Source organism: Balaenoptera ricei, chromosome 20 (assembly GCF_028023285.1).
Source record: "Balaenoptera ricei isolate mBalRic1 chromosome 20, mBalRic1.hap2, whole genome shotgun sequence".
Lineage (NCBI taxonomy): Eukaryota > Metazoa > Chordata > Mammalia > Artiodactyla > Balaenopteridae > Balaenoptera > Balaenoptera ricei.
This window is the reverse complement of record NC_082658.1, coordinates 60,035,636-60,056,153: the sequence shown is the minus strand read 5'-3', so window position 1 is coordinate 60,056,153 and position 20,518 is coordinate 60,035,636. Positions and strand designations below refer to the sequence as shown.

The window sequence follows — 20,518 nt, the reverse complement described above, 5'->3', positions numbered from 1 at the left end:
CACTATGAAGGATGCGTTAAAGGGTGCGCACATAGCAAAAGCAGGAAACGTTAGTTATCGTCATTAGCTATCATCGGGGGGTCCACTCTGACCACAATGGGTGAGTCAGGCTGGAAGCGGGGGATCAAGCAGATACAGGGGACAGAGCCCCAGAGTTGGGCTTAAAGCCAGTCCTTGTTTTCCAGGCCCCCACTGAAATCACTGCGAGGTGGATCCACTCCGTGACAAGGGGACCTCGGCTAACACGTGGTGGCCCTCAGTGCTTGGTGTGGCTCCACGCGGCTCACATATGTTGACTCCTTGCAGATGTCACCACAAACCTAGGACGTTGTAACTGTTTGTATCATTATCTCCATTTCTCTGAGGAGGCTGAGGCCTGTGGACGTGCCTGCCCAAGGCCACATGGGATCCTAAGGCTGCCCGACTAGCTCGCAGCGTGTGCTCTTACCCACACCAGCCTCCACCAGTCAGAGCTCAGGAGATGGCGAGTCCTAGGACTAGATGGGCTGTCCTGGGCTCACCCCTCTAGAGCTCCTTGCATCGAACTCCTTCATTTTGCAGAGGAGGGAACTGGGGTGAAGAGATGGTTTTGGAGGAGGCCATGTAGCAGGGCAGTCTGAATCAGAGAGGCCGCCCAGAGTCCTAACTGTGCTGCAGACCAGCCCGTGACATCAGGCAGCTCAGTGATCTCCAAGTCACATCTGGGTATGATCCCACACCTGGGTCTTGCCTCCTGCCTGCCTCACAAGGTGCAGGGAAGACCACCCGGGAGGACTGGGCCTGGTGAGTGCCCCCTGGATGGTGATGGGGCCGCAGTTCTTGCCCGGGTTTATGCAGCCTGAAGCGGTGGAGCCTGGAGGCCTGACCCAAAGGCCGACTCCAACTCCGGGATTCTCTTGCCTGCTGCTCACTGCCTGGAGAGCAGAAACAAAACCCAGCCAGAGGTCTGGTGAGGTCCAACCTTGACTCCACCTGACGTGGTTCCCAGACCCTCAGAGCCTGGGAGGGTCACCGCACTCGGGGCAGCAAGAAGCAGGCCTGCCTACGTAAGTCGGTGCAGCCACTGTGGGAAATGGCATGGAGGTGCCTCAAGAAGCTAAACATAGAGCGACCATGTGATCCAGCAATCCCACCCCTGGGCATGGATCCAGACAAAACTGTAATTCAGAAAGGGCCCTGTGCGCCCCTGTGTCCAGAGCAGCACTATTCACAGCAGCGCAGACATGGAAGCACCCAAATGTCCGTCCACAGGTGAAAGGGTGAGGAAGATGTGGTGCATGGGCACAATGGAGTGTCACTCAGCCACAAGAGGAAGAAATCATGCCGTCTGCCGCAATGTGGATGGAACTAGAGATGATCATACTGAGTGAAGTCAGTCAGGGGCTTCCCTGGCGGCGCAGTGGTTGAGAATCCGCCTGCCAGTGCAGGGGACACGGGTTCGAGCCCTGGTCCGCGAAGATCCCACAGGCCGCGGAGCAACTAAGCCCGTGCGCCACAACTACTGAGCCTGAGCTCTAGAGCCCCAGAGCCACAACTACTGAGCCCACCTGCCACAACTACTGAAGCCTGCGCGCCTAGAGCCTGTGCTCTGCAACAAGGGAAGCCACCGCAATGAGAAGCCCGCGCACTGCAATGAAGAGTAGCCCCCGCTCGCCGCAACTAGAGGAAGGCAGTGCGCAGCAATGAAGACCCGACGCAGCCAAAAATAAAGTAAATAAATAAATTTTAAAAAAAAGTAAGTCAGAAAGAGAAAGACAAATACCATATGATATTCCACTTATATGTGGAATCTAAAATATGACACAAATAAACTTATCTATGAAACAGAAGTGGACTCACAGGCAGAGAGAACAGACTTGTGGTTGCCAAGGGGCGGGGGGGAGGGGGCGGGGGGAGGGATGGATTGGGAGTTTGGGGTTAGGAGATGCAAACTATTATATATAGAATGGATAAACAACAAGGTCCTACTGTATTCAATATACAGTACTGAACTATATTCAATACCCTGTGATAAACCATAATGGAAAAGAATATGAAAAAGAATGTATATATATGTATAACTGAATCACTTTGCTGTACAGCAGAAATTAACACAACATAGTAAATCAACTGTACTTCAACTAAAAAAAAAAAGAGGGCCTGCCTGTAGGAGGCCTGCTTTTCCCAGATCCAGGGGTCAGGTTAAACTGGTCCTCGTATTTGCCAGATGTCCATTTTCTAAGGCTCAGTTCATCTCTGTTCATTGCCAGGTGCTAGAGATACACAGATGCACACGGAGAACTTAGAGAGGAGAAGCCTGGAAAGTACCCAATGACCATGCATGGGGGGTGGGAGGAGTTTAAGAGAGCTATGTGGGAATTCCGAGAAGGGTTTGGTTAACACGGTTTGGGGAAGAGGAGGGTGACACCCAGCGAAGTGCTGAGCGCTTTGTGTATGAAAGCGCATTTCATCCTTGAAGCATTCTCAGAGATAAACACAGTTAATTTCACAGCTGGAGCTTAAATGACTAAAGACACATACTCAGAAGGGTCAGAGTTAGAAGTTGGAACCTAAGTCTCTATTGAAGCAAAAATCCAAACCCTTGCTACTATAGCACATTGCTCCTCGGCATTTATGGAGCACCTGCTGTGTACCAGGTACACTGCAAAGGACGTTATTACCTTATTTAATCCTCAAAGAACCCTTTGGAGACAGATGTTATTTGTCCAGATTTCTAGTAAAAGGAGGCTTAAGTAACATGCCCAAGGTCCCATAATAAGTAAGTAAAAGGGCAAGATTTGAACTCGACGTTGTTGAGCTCCAAAACCTATGCCCCTTTTACTGCACTTTAATTTTTCCCTTTCTCTTTTTTTCTATAATTTTTAAACGAAACATTCCCAAATTTGATCAGGAGTTTGATAATGCGTTGCCATCTTTGCCAATGAGCATATTCATCACCGTCACTACCAGACCTTTTCTTCTTATCTTAGGGACCAAATACTACCTCTCTGGCCCTGCACAGCTGCCGGATCACATCACTTCCTGTGGTGTAAGACTTCTAGGTCAAGTAGCATGGCGGTGCTGTGACCTTTGCATACCTATCCCATAAGTACCCCCTCCAATCCAGAGTGACCACCTGTAATCCTTCCTTCCACCTGTGTCTGGCATCCCATCAGTTAACAGATCCCTGACTTTCAAAGGCAGCTCTTCCCTTTCCATATACGCTCTCAAGTGTAGGGAACTCCCTCAAACTCCATCTCTGGTTTAAATCTCACCTTTAACCTCAGGGCCCAGATACATGACTTCCTAAAGGGCAGCAGAGGAGATAAATCAGGATGAAATAGGACAGCATCCTCACTGAAATATATAGAATGTATAATGGGGAGTATAAAGAATTAACTGGTTTAATGATTTTTCTGCTAAGATTATGGAAAGGTGACCAAGAATATATACCCTGTCATCCTGAGTGCAGGAAGAAGCTTCCGAGCCTTTTCTCTAAAGGCAGCACTTATTTGTCAAAGGAGACATTTTTCAGACAAAATCCACGGCCTCTGCGTAGTTGCTTTCCTTTCGTTGTTTTTTGAGCCCTCTGTTGTTCTTGCGTTGTGAGAACTCTCTCCTTTGGCTGATGGCTCTCTCGCTAATCTCTTTTTCTTTGTCCCCTGCAACCCAGGAGGTGATGGAACAGTAGGGCAGCAACAGACAGGTGGAAAGGAATGCAGGTCAGTCCAGGAATAACCAAACTGGCCCTGCTCCTCAGATAGGGTGACCAACTTGTCCCAGTTTTCCCGGGGACTTTCTCAGTTTTAGAATGGAAAGTCCCGCTTCCTGGGAAACCCCAGTCTCGGACAAATCAGGGTGGTTGGTCACCCTGTCTTTCTAAGATGAGAATAAAAAGGGGTACGCGTGTAAAATTACTGTAAAAAACTAAAAATTTTCCTAGAGTTTCTTTTCTTTGGAACTAAGGAGACTTTCTAGAGATGACAGTCCCCTGGCAGGTGTGTTAGAAACACATTACTGAGCCCACCCCAGAGTTCCTGCTCAGGACGTCAGGGTAGAGCGGAGAATCTGTGCTCCCGGCAAGTTCCCGGGTGATGTTGATGATGCTGGCCCAGGGACCACACTTTGAGAACCACCGCTTTCCAGTTTATGGGCCTTCCCTCCAGGAAGTGCAGGATTCCTCCGACTGTGATCACACCGGAACCATCTTGCCACTAGGCCTGACCTTGTACGTGCCCATTGAGCCATTTTATTCTTGCTAAAGTCTTTATTGTGCAGACAGAGAGAGTGAGTGCCAGACCAGCGACGTTGCCACTGTTGATTAATGAGCCCCCTACAGCCCTTGAGCCTTCGGGAGACCCTGGCATGCAGCTTTTGCCCTCAGAGCCCTGCATTTGGGGGAGAGAAATAAAGAGGTCTCTTTAGAAAGCCCCCGGGTGAAGGCTTGGAGGGGCTGGGCGAAGCTACAGATCACTGGAGAAAGCCCAACCTGACCCTCTCCAAACCCACAACAAAACCTTTTCTTGAGTGATTAGCCCCAGAGAAAGGTGATTTGTTAAAGCCCTGGGTTCACTGCTTTTGTGTCCTGGGCCTAGGACATCTGGCAGGAGCCAGAGAGCCCTCTGATAGCGGGCTTGAGCCCCCATTCTCATCCACTGGACTGTGCATCATTGAAACACTGGCCACTCATTCTCATGCTAATCCGTGAACTCAGAGAGCAGATGTGAAACATTTGGTTCTGTTCTTGCTCACTTGTAAAGAACTAATGCAACTTTTTTAAAAGGGAAGGGCAGAGCTGGGCTGAGAGAGGGGTGAAGGTGAAGGGGGAGAGAGAAAAGGAGGGGACTGGGGTGAATTCCAGAAAGAAAGGAAAGTTTACTTGAATGACTTTCTCTCTTGGTGGGCAAAGCGCCGCAGCTTATGCAAACTCCAGCCAAATCAATATAAGACAGGAAATGCAAATTAATATTAAAGTGGTGGGATACCTCCAACTTGCAAAGTAGACAATATTTATAGGATGCAAAGGCAGAAAGGCATAGAAGGCTCTCCCCAGTAAGCTCCCATGAGTCTTTTTCTCTCTGTCTTGTGCAAAAGCTTTATCTTCTGGGGCATGGAAACTTTATTCCAGCTCCTAAAGATGTGCTTGACAAACTTATGGCACACTTTATTTTATAGTTAGCATGCCGTTTGAAAATTGAGATAAGTTTAAGGGGAAGCTGGTAGTTGTTCAAAGGAATATATCTGTATTTCTATATGCATTTTCTTTTTTCTCTATTGATTGAAAAATACATATGGATTTATAGAGCGAGGGACAGATAAATAACTTCTAAAGCTGTCAGGCATTTAATACTGTTATTCCTATGTGGTTCATTTGACTAAAGTGCCTGTATTATTGATTACATTGTAAATCTGTTAATGACAGCATTAATTCAGTGGAATATCTAGATTTGTTTCCTACACTGTCATCAGGAAAATTCTTACGGAGGAAGACTTATGATACATTTGCTGATGGCGGACTGTCCCTCTTGCCCAGGATTTGTGGCCTATTTAATGCATGCCACAGACACAGGCTGACATCGGCGAAGCATGCCAACTCGAAATTGTTTACAACTGTCACCCAAATGTCCTCTCCGTGCCACCAGCTAGCATCACTCACTTTAACAGTTCTGCCGTGTCAATAGCCTCTATGTGCTAAGTGACCAGACTGCTGCCTTCCACGTTTGCACCTTTCAAGAAGTCTCTGAAGTTAGGGTTGTCCAGACTTCCTCAGTGGTGAGAATAACCCTTCCCTCGGGGTAAATGCTTGTTATTCAAAGAACTTTCTGGGCCCTCCACTAGAGATCCTTATTCAGTAGTGAGGGCAGGCAGGGGTTCTAGCACACCTAACCAGGGTCCCAGGTGAGTCTGGCCAGCAGAAAACTCTGGGTCACATCGCCCAAAAGAGTGTGCTTGTGACAGTTTTGGTGAGAGCAGGGGTCTCACGTATAACCTGAGCTGCATGCCTTCTGCCCCTTCTCTGGTGCTGCGCTCCACCTTTGCCGTTCAGGTGTTTCGGAGACCACCTTTGACCTTTAACACCTTGGCATGCTTGTTTCACTTTACTGCCATTACCTGGAGTCCTTGGCTACTTGTCTCCTGGTAGCTGGTACTCGGTTCTCTCTCCTGTCGGTGGCTCCCTGTGTAGGAGGACGGACACAGGGACACTGGGTGATTAAGTCCCTTCAGATTCTGCTCAGCTCCAGGAGAGCAGCTTGGGATCCTGGTGAAACAGCTCTTTTTAGTTTTGCCACCCAGAGAGACCCTGAGAAGGGGCTAATTTGATCACAACGTGACACTGATGTCAGGGCCACCACCTCGTGACTGCCCTGTCCCCGAGTTGTCGTTCCTTCTGTCACTAACTGCCCTCTTTTCCATACCTGTAAACTAGATAACACACACACATGCACACGTACACCCTTTCCAAAATTCTCAAACATGTTTGTAAATAGCCCTACCTATGGGTGAGGTCCAGTCATTTCTCGGAGGGCTACTGGGCTCTTCCAAATTGGAGGCTGTGATGAGGCACCTGAGGTGACCCCAAGCATCCATATATAGATAAAGAGGCCTCCTCTTTCCTGAACGCAAGGAGGAGCTCAAAAAACGGTGTCGCAAACTGCACCGGCCACTGTGGGCAGCTCGGCCAAGATACCACGCGCCGAACCTTTAAAAAGAGTCGTCATTTCTTCCCGGTTCATTTCATCGTCTCTGCCCACGTTTATCGCCACCTCGATGCTGTTACTCATGCCGTTCCCCTTGCCTGGAAGTCCTCTCCTTTCCTTCCACCTACCCAAACTCTAAGCGTTAAAAAAAGGAATCTTCTCCTCAGGCTTCTGATTCTTCCAGCCTTCGGTGAGCAACTTCTTTTCTGAATTTCTAATCCTGCGTGGTCTTTTTTTTTTTTTTTTTTTTTTTTTTAACAACATTTTAAAGTGGGATTTATTTGATGAATTGCATGAAGCTTTCAGATCATTTGCTGCAACTCAAGTAGAAGGAGGCAAGTGTTCACATAATATGTTAGCCTGTAGTCAAGAAAGACATTTCAGCTAAAATACGTCAATCCCCGAATCTGAAATCATTTAAACATTACTGATGTAGTATTTGGAAGAATTTCTGTATACAAGATTTTTCAGACCGACATACAGTACTCAATGCTTCAAGGGCTAGGTAAAATTAATTCTCTTTTGTTCAACAATGCCTCCTTTCCACTAGATAAAGTTTGGTCTCCAGTCCCACTATCCAGTGCCTGCCGTACATTGAGTCGTACTTCACTGGACCACATAAAGTGTTTACATTATAAAAGGCTTCTAGATCACTTGGTTCAAGTGTAATAGCTGGTTTCATTAATGTCCCAGGAGCAAGGGGACTCTCCAATAATTCTCAGGTTGATAAATTTGATTTTCCAAGTATTCTCCCCAAAAGGGCAGTGGATGAGTCCAAAAATCTGTTCAAAAATGCCCAAACAGGTGTTCCCTCGGTGGACGGTCCCAGCAAACTCCAACCATAATGAGACCATGGGGAGAAGAAGCGCGTTTCAGTCCAGGGGAATTTAGTGTGGGACTGAGAAAAAGATATTCTTCATTCACTAGTGACAGCAGACGAAGGCTCACAATTTCTGCTCCATGGTAGTCTATCACATTTTGTTTCAGATGTGTTGTAATAGAACCTAAGCTTGACATCATGCCAGAAGTGCTGTGGCCCCCATTCTTCTTGAGGTGGTCCCAGAATAGCATTCTGAGAATTAAGAAGTTCAAAGAACCAATGACAGAATTCTTCACCTAATCGACGAAAATCAAACTTTTCAGCTTTTTTATCTTCTTTCTCCTGCTGTTCAAAGAGTCTAATGTCCTCTGTCTTAACTGGCTCTAGCATTTCCTTCAGTTTCAGTTGTGACTGCTTTTTCCAGTAATCCTTCACATGCTGAATAAGATTGTGTTTTTCAGTAGCTGGAGGTATAATAACCCCCTGTGCTGCCAAGTACTTAAATATGATTTCTCGGTGGACTTTTTTACGCCTCCGAAGTTCTTCTGCACTTTGTACACTGACATTGCGCGAATGGCATCTTGGTGGCCCTCAGGCTGCACCAGGCGGTTGGTGATGGTGTCGCACAGGGCCACGATCTCGTCGTTGCCCAATAGGCCGAGCACGTTACGACAGCCCTCCATCTCTGGGTAGCTGAGCCCCGACTTCTCGACCCCCAGAAAAGGGGGGGAGAGGATGCCAATAACGTCGCCCCCTTAGGCCCACCAGGCTGGCACCTTGGCAACAGATACCCTAATCCTGCGTGATCTTTATTGCACAATTTGCATTTGACTGCTTATCGTTTGTATCATTAAATATCATTTCAATTATACATTTTCATTAGATCCATGAACATTATAAATTCCATTTTGGCATTCCTTTGGCCGAATTCTATTTCTTTGATGGGCACTTATTTTCTTCCTTTTACTGTTAATGAGCTTTTCGAGTGCCTGCCTTCTGTTCTAACTAGATGGTCAGTTAGTGTGTCAGTTGGAAAAGACCTACTGAACACCCACCATGTGCTGGGGAAATGTGTTGAAGGCAGATTTATTTTCACTGTCATGGAGCTCACAATCTTCCAGTTTTCTCCAGTAAGAAACCACTGTTTCCTCAAAGAGAATTACATGTTTTAAAGTCCTTTATTCCTGCTGTGGAGATACCCTCGAAAACAAGATATAAAGCACCCATCCCACAAGTTTGGCTGCAAGATGTTCCCATTGTCATGTCTAAAAGTAAGTAAAAGGGAATAATAGCAATTACATACTTACCATTTTTGAACACTTTCTATGAGTCAGGCACTCTATAAAGCCTTTTATATGTATTAACTCATTTATTGCTCACATCAACTCAATTGTGATAGACAATCACATTACTGTTATCTTCATGGCACAGAAAAGGAAACTGAAGCCAGGAGAGATTAGGTAACTTGTCCAAGATCAGGCAGCTGACAGATGGTGGAGTCAGGGTTAAACCCAGATATTTCAACTCCAGAACTCAGCACAATATAAATGTTAGTTACTCTTTCATATAACCCCTCAGTCCCTCGTCTGTAAAATGGGGATGTTAGGTTTGATCTGATGTATCCCAGTTTATTTCTATAACGGGGATATGATCAGAAATTCATCTGTGTATAAATTCCAAGGATTTTTTAATGATAAATTTTACTGAATTAAGAGTGTCTACACTTAGTGGTTGAGTATTAGATATGACTCCACCATGATTCAAATGTACATGAAGGTATGATTTATACCTATTTTCCTTCTGTCAGCAGTCCTTCATTATGTCAGTTTGGTGATGTAAATTTAATGAAGTTAAACTGCAGCTGCTCAAAATTGTGTGACTAATGACATTGCACTTCAGTTATAATTGGTACTTGATCCAAGGATGCTAGAGGTACACCTGGCAAGGTTAGTTCTACAAAAGGACCAGCAGGGCTGGTGGCAAATGCTTGCTATCCTGTGAAGTCATGTGTGTTGGCCACATTGATAGAGAACATTTGCTAAGAAGCCTTCTGGGGCACACCGTTGGCCCCCAGATCACTGCAAGTGCAGTGGAGTGGAAAGATCACAGCCAGGCAGATCCGCCACGCACCCCTGCTGACACCTGTTCCACTTTCTGAGCCTGGCCCAGCATCTAAGATCCTGTAGGAGAGCTGTAAGGTTTAGACTTGATACAGGTAAAGCATCTAGCATAAAGCTAGTATTTTGGACTTGCCAGCCTCTCTGATCATATGAGCCAATTCCAATAAATAAATAAATAAATAAATAAATAAATAAATAAAATATATGGAGAGAGATGCATGTAGAGATGCATGTATGTATATGTGTATTGGGTTGTGATGAAAAATGTATTTTTTACTCTAGGTCAAGGTCAAAAACAGTTTTAAAAGTACTGCCTTAGGTCTTATCATGACCAATAATTGCACTATCTCCAAAAGCCTTGTAACATCACATCTTATTTCTCTAGTCACTCACCTCAGATCCACTGGTGTTACCATTTCTCACTGTTTGATACACACTCACACCTTCCCTTTTCTCCCACTCAGCTTAGGTTCTGTGGTTTTCATACAATCCCTCCCTTAACTTCCTTTTTCTTCTTTGACTTCAGAGTATTTGTTTGACAAACTCCACCTTGGTTTGTCCCTAATCTTGTTGTATTTCAGCCTGGACCCAGGCAACAAACTGCACATGACTCAAGAAAATACAACTGTGCTGATTTGTTGTACTTTAAGTTCGTGGCCGCAAGTGCCAAGTGGGCTACTGTGCTACATGTCTGGATAAATTCACTCCCCTGCTCTTAGACAGTACAGTTTCACACCCTTGTGTTTGTTTTCAATCTCAGGCAAACTCTATCCACAAGGAGGCAAAGACACCTGTTTCCATTTTGTTATGTAACTAAAGATTCCGTGATAAAGAGTGTATTTTTTCCCTAAGACTTAGTAGAAGTCTCATGAAAGGTTTTAATTAACTGGGTTTGGGTCATTGGCCTGGTTGTGAACAAATCACTATGGCCAAGTTCTGGCTTTTGTGCCCACCCCCGTAAAGCAGGCTGGATCCATGCTTCCCAGGCCACATGGGCTAAGAATGAGGGAGTGCTCACTCCCCAAAGAGATGTTTTGGCTCCCCCCCATGTAAAATGAGACAGAGTGTTTGTTCCTACCTTGTATATGAGGTTCATAACACAGTGCCCAGCCCATAGCAAGCAAGCATTAGCTCGATACAAACAGCACATAGAATAATAGCTTTGGGATGTAGACAAAGTTCTACTTAGATAAAATCTATAACCCTAAAAACTTCCATCACTGAACAACCAAAAAATGAAAATAAATAAAATATGATCTCTATTCTTGCTCAAGATTCTAGAACAGAACAACAAAATGCATCTAAGGAAAGAAGAAGAAAGGAAATAATAAACTTACAAGCAAAAATCAATGAATCAGAAAATAGAAAATGGTAGTTTTACTTCTCAGTTTTTTGTTTTTGAACAAAATAAATAAGCGTACATAACTCTGGGAAGCTTAATTAAAAAAATAGAGGGGAGGCTAAAACACAAGTGTACTAAATAAGAATTAGAATCATGAAATAAACGGATACAGTATTTTAAAAATTATAATTGAATACTATACACAATTTGAACACTGCTGAATAGAATGATTTTAGCATGTTTTATGTCTATTAAGCAAATATTATACAAGTGAAACACAAGCATATTGTCATAGAAAGAAATCAAACAATTAAGTACAGCAAAACCAAGAAATCCCCTTTTCCATATCTCTTGAACTCCTCTTCTTAAAGATAACCACCGTCAAGAGTTGAATGTTCATTGTTTTCCCCCACTGAGGCATTTACATATGTGTGTATTTATGTCTTCGGTGTCATATGGGAAAATCCACATGTGAGATAATATTGTCCATGCTGCTCTGGAACTTCCTTTTTCACTTAAGCAAATGAGTTGATGGTAAATCTAGTGTTGACATGTGGATCTACCTTATCCAATTTTACAGCTTCAGCGTGTTCCTTGGGAAGGTAGCCTTTTAAATTACTTAACCACGTCTCTGTTGATGGACATTTAGGATGTTAGCAACTTTGCTGTTATCAACAACATGGAAATTGAGCATCTCTGCCTCTTTGGGCACAAGTGCAAGTATTTCTTTAGCATAAATTCCTGGAAGGATTTATCATTTCTAGTTTGATAGAGGGTGGTAACTCACCTTCCTAAAAGTCAACACCAATATACTTTTCACATTACTCTTTTAGATTTTTTTTTTTTTTTTTTTTGCTCATTCTTGAAAATCTTTTCTATCATCAGTGTTTTTACTCTGGCAATTGGATGAGGCCACCCGGCAATATATCTCATGCTTTCACTGCTCCCCAGCAGTAATTTCTATTACTTATTGATCAGAAGAGTCAAAAGATAAAGCTCCCTCCTCAGTTTTCATCTCTCCAGACTTGGGAATATTAGTAAAATTTCTCAGGTTTATGTCTCTTCACCAGAATGGTTTCTAGGTATTGAAACAGACATAGGAGCAGAATCAAGTTTATCCCCAGCTCTGCTCAAATTGAATTAGGTCTCCTCTCTTTTTCTTTCCTTCCTCCCTCCCTCCCTCCCTTCTTTCCTGATACATTTTGTAATGGGAGAGAGGTAGCTTGTTTCTTAATTTTTACTCATTTCTTTAGGTATTGGCAAAGAGATTTTCTGTGAAGAAATTTCAATCTTAAGGCAGAAGTCGAGTTGATTCTTTTCTATGAATGCAGTGGTCTCTTGATCATCACTGACAATATTAATTTTACTTATTGAAAAGTGTTTCTGCTTCTTCTTTTTGCAATTTTACCTGTGGATATTGTTCCTTCTTTTAATGCAATTAAGTATCGATCTTTCCTGGTGGTTCAAAGCAGGTTAACCAAATGTTATTACTGATGTTTGACTATTTTGTAGCCTACAAAAACAGTGAATTCATATTCTGCAAGTCTCGTAAGACCCTCTGTTTCTCTGCCTATGCTTTTCTATGTAGTTTGGTCACCGATAGGGTTACTGGGTTGGGTGGGCTGGCCCCTTGTGAACCAGAACCTCTGAGGGCTTCCCACTGCGGGGCCACACCGCAAGCAGTGTGGGCGGGAGGGGCAGAGGGAGGAGGTTGAGCACTGCTTCCCATTTCATCACCCTGAGGAATTACTCCTCCACTTTTCATACCCACCTGTTGACTATGGCATTGAGACTACACGGGACCACGCTCATCTCTGTGACAGCGTCTCCTACAGCAGGGGTCCCCAACCCCTGGGCCGTGCAAGTGAAGCTTCATCTGCCGCTCCCCATCGCTCACATTACTGCCTGACCATCTCCTCCCAACCACCGCCCCCTGCCAGCTGCTCCCCTCCCCCCCGGTCCCTGGTGCCAAAAAGGTTGGGGACCGCTGCCCTACAGCATGTTGGATAGCACTTGGTTCCCTGTATCTACTCTATTCTTCTGTCTTGCTTTCATGCATTCTGCAACATTTCTGGTCTACTTGTTACACTTGTTACACTTTTTCCTTTATTTTCCTCCCCATAAGGTAATGAGCATGCTCACTTGACTATATTGATCTAAATTCTCATGAATGATTTTAAGGAATAATTACTGACTCAAGAAATGTTAGAAAATCTGAATATAACAACCATGATTTTTTAAAATTGTTGATGAATATCCTTCCCCATTAGGGCTCCAGATCTGAATTGCTTTATGGATAATTTTTATATTACTCTCATATAAATAATTTATACTCTTGCAGAGCACGGAAAAAATGTAGAATTTCTCGTGTCCTTTTAGAAAGCCAGCTTAATCATAATAAAAACACCTGACCAAAATTGAATACAATAAAAGTTTAGCCTTTTGAATGAATATAGATACAAGCATCCCAAATAAAATCTTAGCAAAACACATACAATGGCAAAATAAAATAATAATAATAATATAGCATTACCAAGGAGGTGAATATGAGTACACTTCAACATTAACACAAATTGATGTAACATAAAATATTACATCACAGAAAACAAACCAAAAAGAACAGGTATCTCAGTATCTGTAAAAGGCCTTAAACAAAATCTCATTTATAATTAAAGTGTATTTTTATATTAGAAATGAAGTTAGCTAATTCTTTAATAAGATGAAGACTCCTTAGTGGAAAAAAGAACAAACATCATACTTAAAGGTCAAATACAGAATTTTTCCATAAATAGCATAAACAGAAGAAAGACATCATATTTTATCATCATTTTTTAAAAAAATTTATTTACTTATTTATGGCTGTGCTGGGTCTTCGTTTCTGTGCGATGGCTTTCTCTAGTTGCGGCGAGCGGGGGCCGCTCTTCATCGTGGTGCGCGGGCCTCTCACTATCGTGGCCTCTCTTGTTGCGGAGCACAGGCTCCAGATGCACAGACTCAGCAACTGTGGCTCACGGGCCCAGTTGCTCCGCGGCATGTGGGATCCTCCCAGACCAGGGCTCGAACCCGTGTCCCCTGCATTGGCAGGCAGATTCTCAACCACTGCGCCACCAGGGAAGCCCTTTATCATCATTTTTGCATTATTTTTATAGTTCTAGCCAATGCAATGTGGCAAGAAAAATGAATGAGTTAGACTTTTTGGAAAGAGGATTTAAAATTTTTGTCAACTAGAGATTAAATAATTGTCTAACTGAAAAACATTGAAACTAGTAAGAGTATCCATTATGGGTGCCAGTTATTGAATATATGTGGAAAAGGTAATAACTTGCTTATATATCAAGGAAAAATCATGAAAAATATCTTGCGGAAAGATTCACTTACAAAACAATCATACATTTAACTCATACAGGAATAACCATAACAAAAGACGCAGGAATTTTATGAAGACAATGAAAAATTCTTCCTGTGGTCATGCAATATAATTCAATAGAACAGAATAATGGTGATGATATAGAATAAGGCATACCATGTTCTTGGAAGGGACTATATTGTATTATATTATATTATATTATATATACCTGAATTTCCCCTCAAGAAATCAGTAAATGAAATTAAAGTCCAGTAAAAATATAAACAGCATATTTTGGGGGGTAATTGATCTAATAAACTTAAATTTCTAGGAAAATAAAGATGTGAGAATAGTCAAGACATTTTGGAATGGTAGTTTAGGGTTTGGAGTCTCACAGTGATAGTACATAGTAAGTACTATAATGATAGTGTGGTAAGTACTATAATGATAGTACTATAATGATAGATAGTAACAGATGAACAGAACAAAATAAAATGTCCCAGGACAGATTCAAGTACGTATCAAGCTAAATATAAGAGAAACATGTCATTTCAAGTCAGCAAGGAAAGAATAGGTATTAGGAAAACTAGTTCATCATTTGTGGGGGGAAAACGTTGAATGGTTACCTTACAACACAGAGAAATTCTTTAGGTAAGAAACGTACTCAGAATATCCCTTTCTTGGTAACTTTCCCTGGTCTCATTCATAATCTCTTGAGATATTTAGTACACTGGATTGAATTCCCCTGTTTATAAAGGAAAAAAAGAGACCTAATCATATACAAAGAAGGAACTATTTTTTAAAATCAATATATATCCATGTCTAAAAATGTTATTTTTTTCCTGGGCAAATGGTCTATAAAAATCACATTCCTATATAGTCTGGGATTTGAATTATTCCAAATCCTTTAAAAGAGTGAGAGCCGTGTCAGAGGCTAAGCTGTAAAAAGCTCAGAGGTGAGCTTGGGCTTTTAGTGTTTAATTAGTAAAGATAAGCATTATCTTTGCAGCCCCAGCTCATATTATGCCAGCAGCTGAAGGGCAGAATGCTAAAGAGAAGGGGCGATCAGATGGATAGAATGACCAAGTCAATGTGCAGAAAAATATCAGCAGTAATGAATCTTGCAGTCTTGCACTCAGTTGCTTAATAATATGTCTGGAAAAGCTATATGATTGTGTAGAGACAATAATCAGAACTAAAAAGGAAAATAAAAACATTTGTTGAAAGAGGTGCTATGCATGGGTGTGTCAAGGCATGCCTTATATGTTCTGATGAGTTAACTGAGCCTCGGGGTCTACACCTACGTCAGAGAGTGTAATGAGCACAAACGTCTCAAGCTGGAAATCAGGTGTGCACAAAGTAACTTTCTCATGCTTCTGAAAACGGAGCTGGATTTCCATTTTTAGCGCCTGTTTTTCACAATGACAGAAATGTAATCTCAGTCCCTTCTGGGGACCCTCAGGTCTCCCCCTCCCTCCCCTTCCCTCCCCCTGCCCCCAGTCTCTGCTCCCACTCCATATCTCTTGCTTGGTCTTAGAGATGCCAAGATATCATAGGGAAGCTGGGTTTTGGCCATTGTCACCCATCCACTGGGCGTCTGATGGGCTGTACTTTGTCCTTCCTGTGCTTGGTCACCAGCCCACGCCTATCACAGTCGCGTCATGCCTTGTTCCAGACCCCCAGGCGTCTCCAGACCCTGCATCCTTCCCCAGACCCTGCATCCTTCCCCAGACCCTGCTCCCTCTCAGCTGACTGATTCTTCTTCCGTGCCTCTGGAGTTGTGAGGGGCCCCTCGGGAGTTGTTGCTGGTGCTTTCTGAGGAATCCACAGCCCTTCTCCTCTTCTGCTGTCAAGCCGCTCTGAGGTGGGGTAACTCTTTGAGGCTCGCCGCTTCCCTGGGTCCTGCCTGGGGACCGAGGCACAAGGCCCCTTTGCTCTCAGATTCCCTCGGCTCATCCAGGGGGTCGATGTCTCTCCTCCAGCTCCTGCCTTGGGAGGGGGGCAGATAGGAAGCACCAGGCTGTCGCTCTCCTCCTTTCCCTCTGACTCATACCTCCTTCTCTTATAGCATAAGGAGAGTTTAAAGGTCTCCTCTAGAGGTGGAGGACCAAGGAAACTCACTCTGACGGCCCTTATCCTTCAGGTCTATTATTTATGCCCCACATCCTTCTAAAGTTCACCTAAAAGATTAACTCAATTTTGACCTACTACCATAAGAAGTATGTGATATCTTTTAAATAAAAGAAATACCAATATTATAATAAACCGAAGAAAAAATTATGGACTCAGCATCCTCTACTCTCAGAAGAGAAACTGAGAATAAATAAAAAATAACCATATAGCCCTCCTTGAATCAACTTTTAGCTCTCTATTATTTATTTAAATAGGTCCTGCTTTTCAACTAACAGTTCTTATTTCTCCTTGCTTAACTTATATTGTAGCCTGGAGATTTTGAGAACCTGAGTGGTCAGTCTACTGAAAATGTCCCTTGATCCTTTTGCATGCTAATTCACTTCTTAATAAGGTGTATTTCAAAACCTGCACCCATTTCTTTCATATGTCACAGAATCGGAAAGAACTGACTCAGGACAGAAGCAAGATGCATGAGAAAATCTCTGTGTAATTATCAAGCTTTCCAATTATTTTTGGCTAAATCAATAATTCATGAAAATTACCATTTGTCAAGACCTTAGTTAAAGCCCTATCCCTCGGGGGAGGTGGGTCCCTGGAGAAATAATAGAACAAAGAAAAATCCAGATACTTGGTGAAATGTCCCCCACCTGGTCTCAAAGTAAACCAAACCCTCACTATTTGTAGCTGAGGCTCCTGTACGTTCAGAAAACATTTGTCCTTCGAAGTTCCTGACAACAGCAAGCCTTTGTAAAGTTTAGGATTACATTTCTTGATACGTGTTCCTGAGAACAAGGAATATTATTGGATAGGGCATGGGTAATGGGAGTCCATGGTCCAAAAGCCTTGGAAAACATTGGATTAAGCAAAATTTAACTGGTATCTTTACTGAAAAGTCACTTCAGAGACTGTAACATGCTAATGTTTATCAGGAATGCTCAAGAGAGGGTAGTCTTTCAAATTTATTCGATCACAGAATACTTTGCTATGGAACATTTCCCAGGATGAGGGCTATATCTGGGGAAACTCTGGCCTCTTCCAACATTAGAAATGGCAAGAAAAGCCTTGAGCATCCACTCAGAGTAAGACCTAGTAGGAGCAGCTCCAGCACCCAGCACAATGTCTGGCCTTCAGGGGATATCACTAGTCTCTCTCCCTCATCATCCTTTCTTGTCCAAACTACGAAGACTAATATTGGTCACTAACGGTGGTAAGAACACTTCTTAATATTGTCTTGTAATAATTTTGTTTATTTTGTTTCTCGGTCTGGAACTACCACCATGCTCATCTCCATCTGCAAAACTCTTACTCCTTCTTCTACAAGGTCCTTCTTAAATTCCACTTACTTTGGGAATTCTTGGTGATCTTTCTATTTTAATGGAACTCTTAATGACTCACAGCATAGCCATTAATACATATTAATCAACATGTCACCTGAGATTGGGAAAACCATTTTGCCCCCCACATGAGATGAGTAAGGATCATAGTGATCAAAATAGTCACTGGGACCTCTTGTCACGTCTGCTTCATCCTTTGGTGAGAACGGTCTTGTGTCCGACGCTGTGTCTTCAGTTCTGATAGTGACTTGATCTACCTTCAACTCCCACTTGGCCATTTGACTGCTACCTACTCAGCTCCATTTCTCCAATCCTACTCGCAGGTCCCCAAGTCAATTTAGAGCGTTCACCAGCATGCCCAACTGCAAAGACAGATGAAAAAACCGACTAGCAAACACACATCAGGCCAACTGGAGAAGGACCCATTCAGTGGCGATACTTGGAATGGCTTCTGAGCTTTCTTTCACTGCGACATCTGCCCTATCACAGATTTTATGTTTCTTTGTAAGATATTTTAGATTTTCTCTATTTGTACCCTCTGCTAACGTTACAGTTTGGGATTTTATGATTTCGAGGCTTACATCTAACTCTGGACTCTCCACTGGCTTGTCTGCATCCAAGCTTTTCTAACCAACCCAGCATTCAGCTCGCAGAGTAATTTTCTAAAATGTTACCTTCACTCTTCCTGGACTGAGCACAAGAAATCAGCCACTTGAATTTGAAGTCTGAAGATCGCAGACCCTAACATTTTTGTCTCTTAAGTTAAAAGAGAGAGCACTGAAACACTTCCTTAGGGCTGAAATAAGTATAAATGAAGATTCGGTCACAGGGCATTACTCAACATTTATTGTCTGTGTCTTGCAGCAGACACCTTAGTGCTTATTCCTTGTGATCTAAAATATCATGTCCCCCACCCCAGTCAATTCCTTAAGACACATGTTGAAATCCAGCACCTCCACCAAATCTCCCTCCTTATTTCTAGCTAATTATCAAGACTCCTGCGTTCTTCTCTAGTCTTGTTTTTGTGCTAATTCTAGTCCCCCCGGTGCCTTCCCCAGGCCAGCCCACACTTGGTTCACACTGAAACACAAGCGGTTTACACTGCACTATGCTCCCTCCCGTCTCTTGGCTTCTCTGTGGTGCTCTCTCAGACTGGGATGCCCAGCCCCCAATCCTCTAGGTTCATTAGTTCATCGACAGATCTTCACCAGGCATCTCCTTGCACCAAGTAATATGCTAGATGTTCCAGGTGTGCCACCGAGGCGTGGTTCCCGGCTCCTTGCAGTACTCAGACTCTAACGGGGAAACACAGACATCACCACACACCCGTAACGTTGCAAACCCTCATCAAGTCTGTAAGGAAACTGCCGGGAACTTTGAGAATCTGTACCAGGAGACGTGATCAAACCAGGGACAGGGGATGCAGAGGGAAGGCATCCTTAAAGATGTGTACAGCTGACATCTGAGGGATGAAGAGGGTGTACATTCTAGGTCGAAACACCATGTGCTTTGGGACAGAAAGCGACAGGGCACATCCAGGAGCTGGATGTGAATCTGGTGAGTGGGCAGCACACCTGTGTTCAGCTGAACACGACGCGATTTTGCATTCTAAAGAGTGTGTGTATGTTTTGTCTCATTAAGATCATAAGCTCCTAAAACAAGGAGTGGGGCAGTGGAGCGCCATAGCGTTGTTCCCGAGATGGGTCAGTGTTCTGGGGGAAGGGTGGCGGTATGAAAGGTCCCGTGAAGCACCCAAAATTCTTTGAGGAGAACCATTCACGAATCCATGCACATCGACACCAGACACTCCTCTCACCAAGAACAACATCCTCATTTGTGCCGTCCAGCATGGGAGCCACTAGCTCTCGTGGTGACTGAACATTTGGCATGTGGCTCGTCCCTATAAAGCAGTGCTGAAAGTGTAAAACACATACTGGATTTTGAAGACTTGGTATGAAAAGAAAGAACATAAATGACCTCGGTAATTTTTACATTGACTACATGGTAAAATCACATTTTTAGGTATGTTGGCTATCTTAGTAAAATTAATTTCACCTGCTTCTTTTTACCATTTTTAAGGTGGCTGCTAGACGTTTTAAATGACCTATGAGGCTTGTGTTCATGGCTTATATTTTATTTCTAATGTACAGAGCTGCCCTAGAGCTAGATGTGGTGTGAGTGGTCCTTAGAACCCTGTCTCCTACATAGTGTGGGTGTTTAATACCCACATAAAGGAAGTACCTGTGCTGGGAATGTAAAAGCAAAACGCATGGTATCCTACCATGTTAGAGCTAGAAGGGAACTTGGCGACCACCATTTTCCAGATGGGAAAACCCAAGCATGTTTTGTTTGTAAACATTTATGGGATTGCATATACTTTCAGAATAACTTTAAAACTGCCTTTCTTTTTTTTCTTTTTTTCTTTTTGGTCTTACTTTTGCAAGTCAGACTGAAATCCCAAGAGACAAACTAGAATATATTAAAGCTCAAGTTAGTATTAAACCTCAACTAGATTGTTGATGTCCAATTTTAGGACACAAAGAGGCATTAAAGCTTGGCAGGACTTACTGTCCATCCTTGTAAAAGCCCATTGCTTTACGGCAGTGGAACCTAACAAGCTCGTCACTAGTTTACAGAATAGGTTGGGACTAGCACTTCATAAACAGAAAACCACGTCCAGTCCTGAGTATTTATTCAACCGGCACAAACACAGCGATTCCACCCAGGCACCGAGTCGGAACCACCA

The 20,518-nt window shown here is 43.3% G+C and overlaps 1 pseudogene; it reads right to left on the bottom strand.

Moving 5' to 3' along the window:
• Positions 1-7,171: 7,171 nt before the first annotated feature.
• Positions 7,172-20,347, bottom strand: LOC132354586 (uncharacterized protein C3orf38 homolog; annotated as a pseudogene).
• Positions 20,348-20,518: the final 171 nt, after the last annotated feature.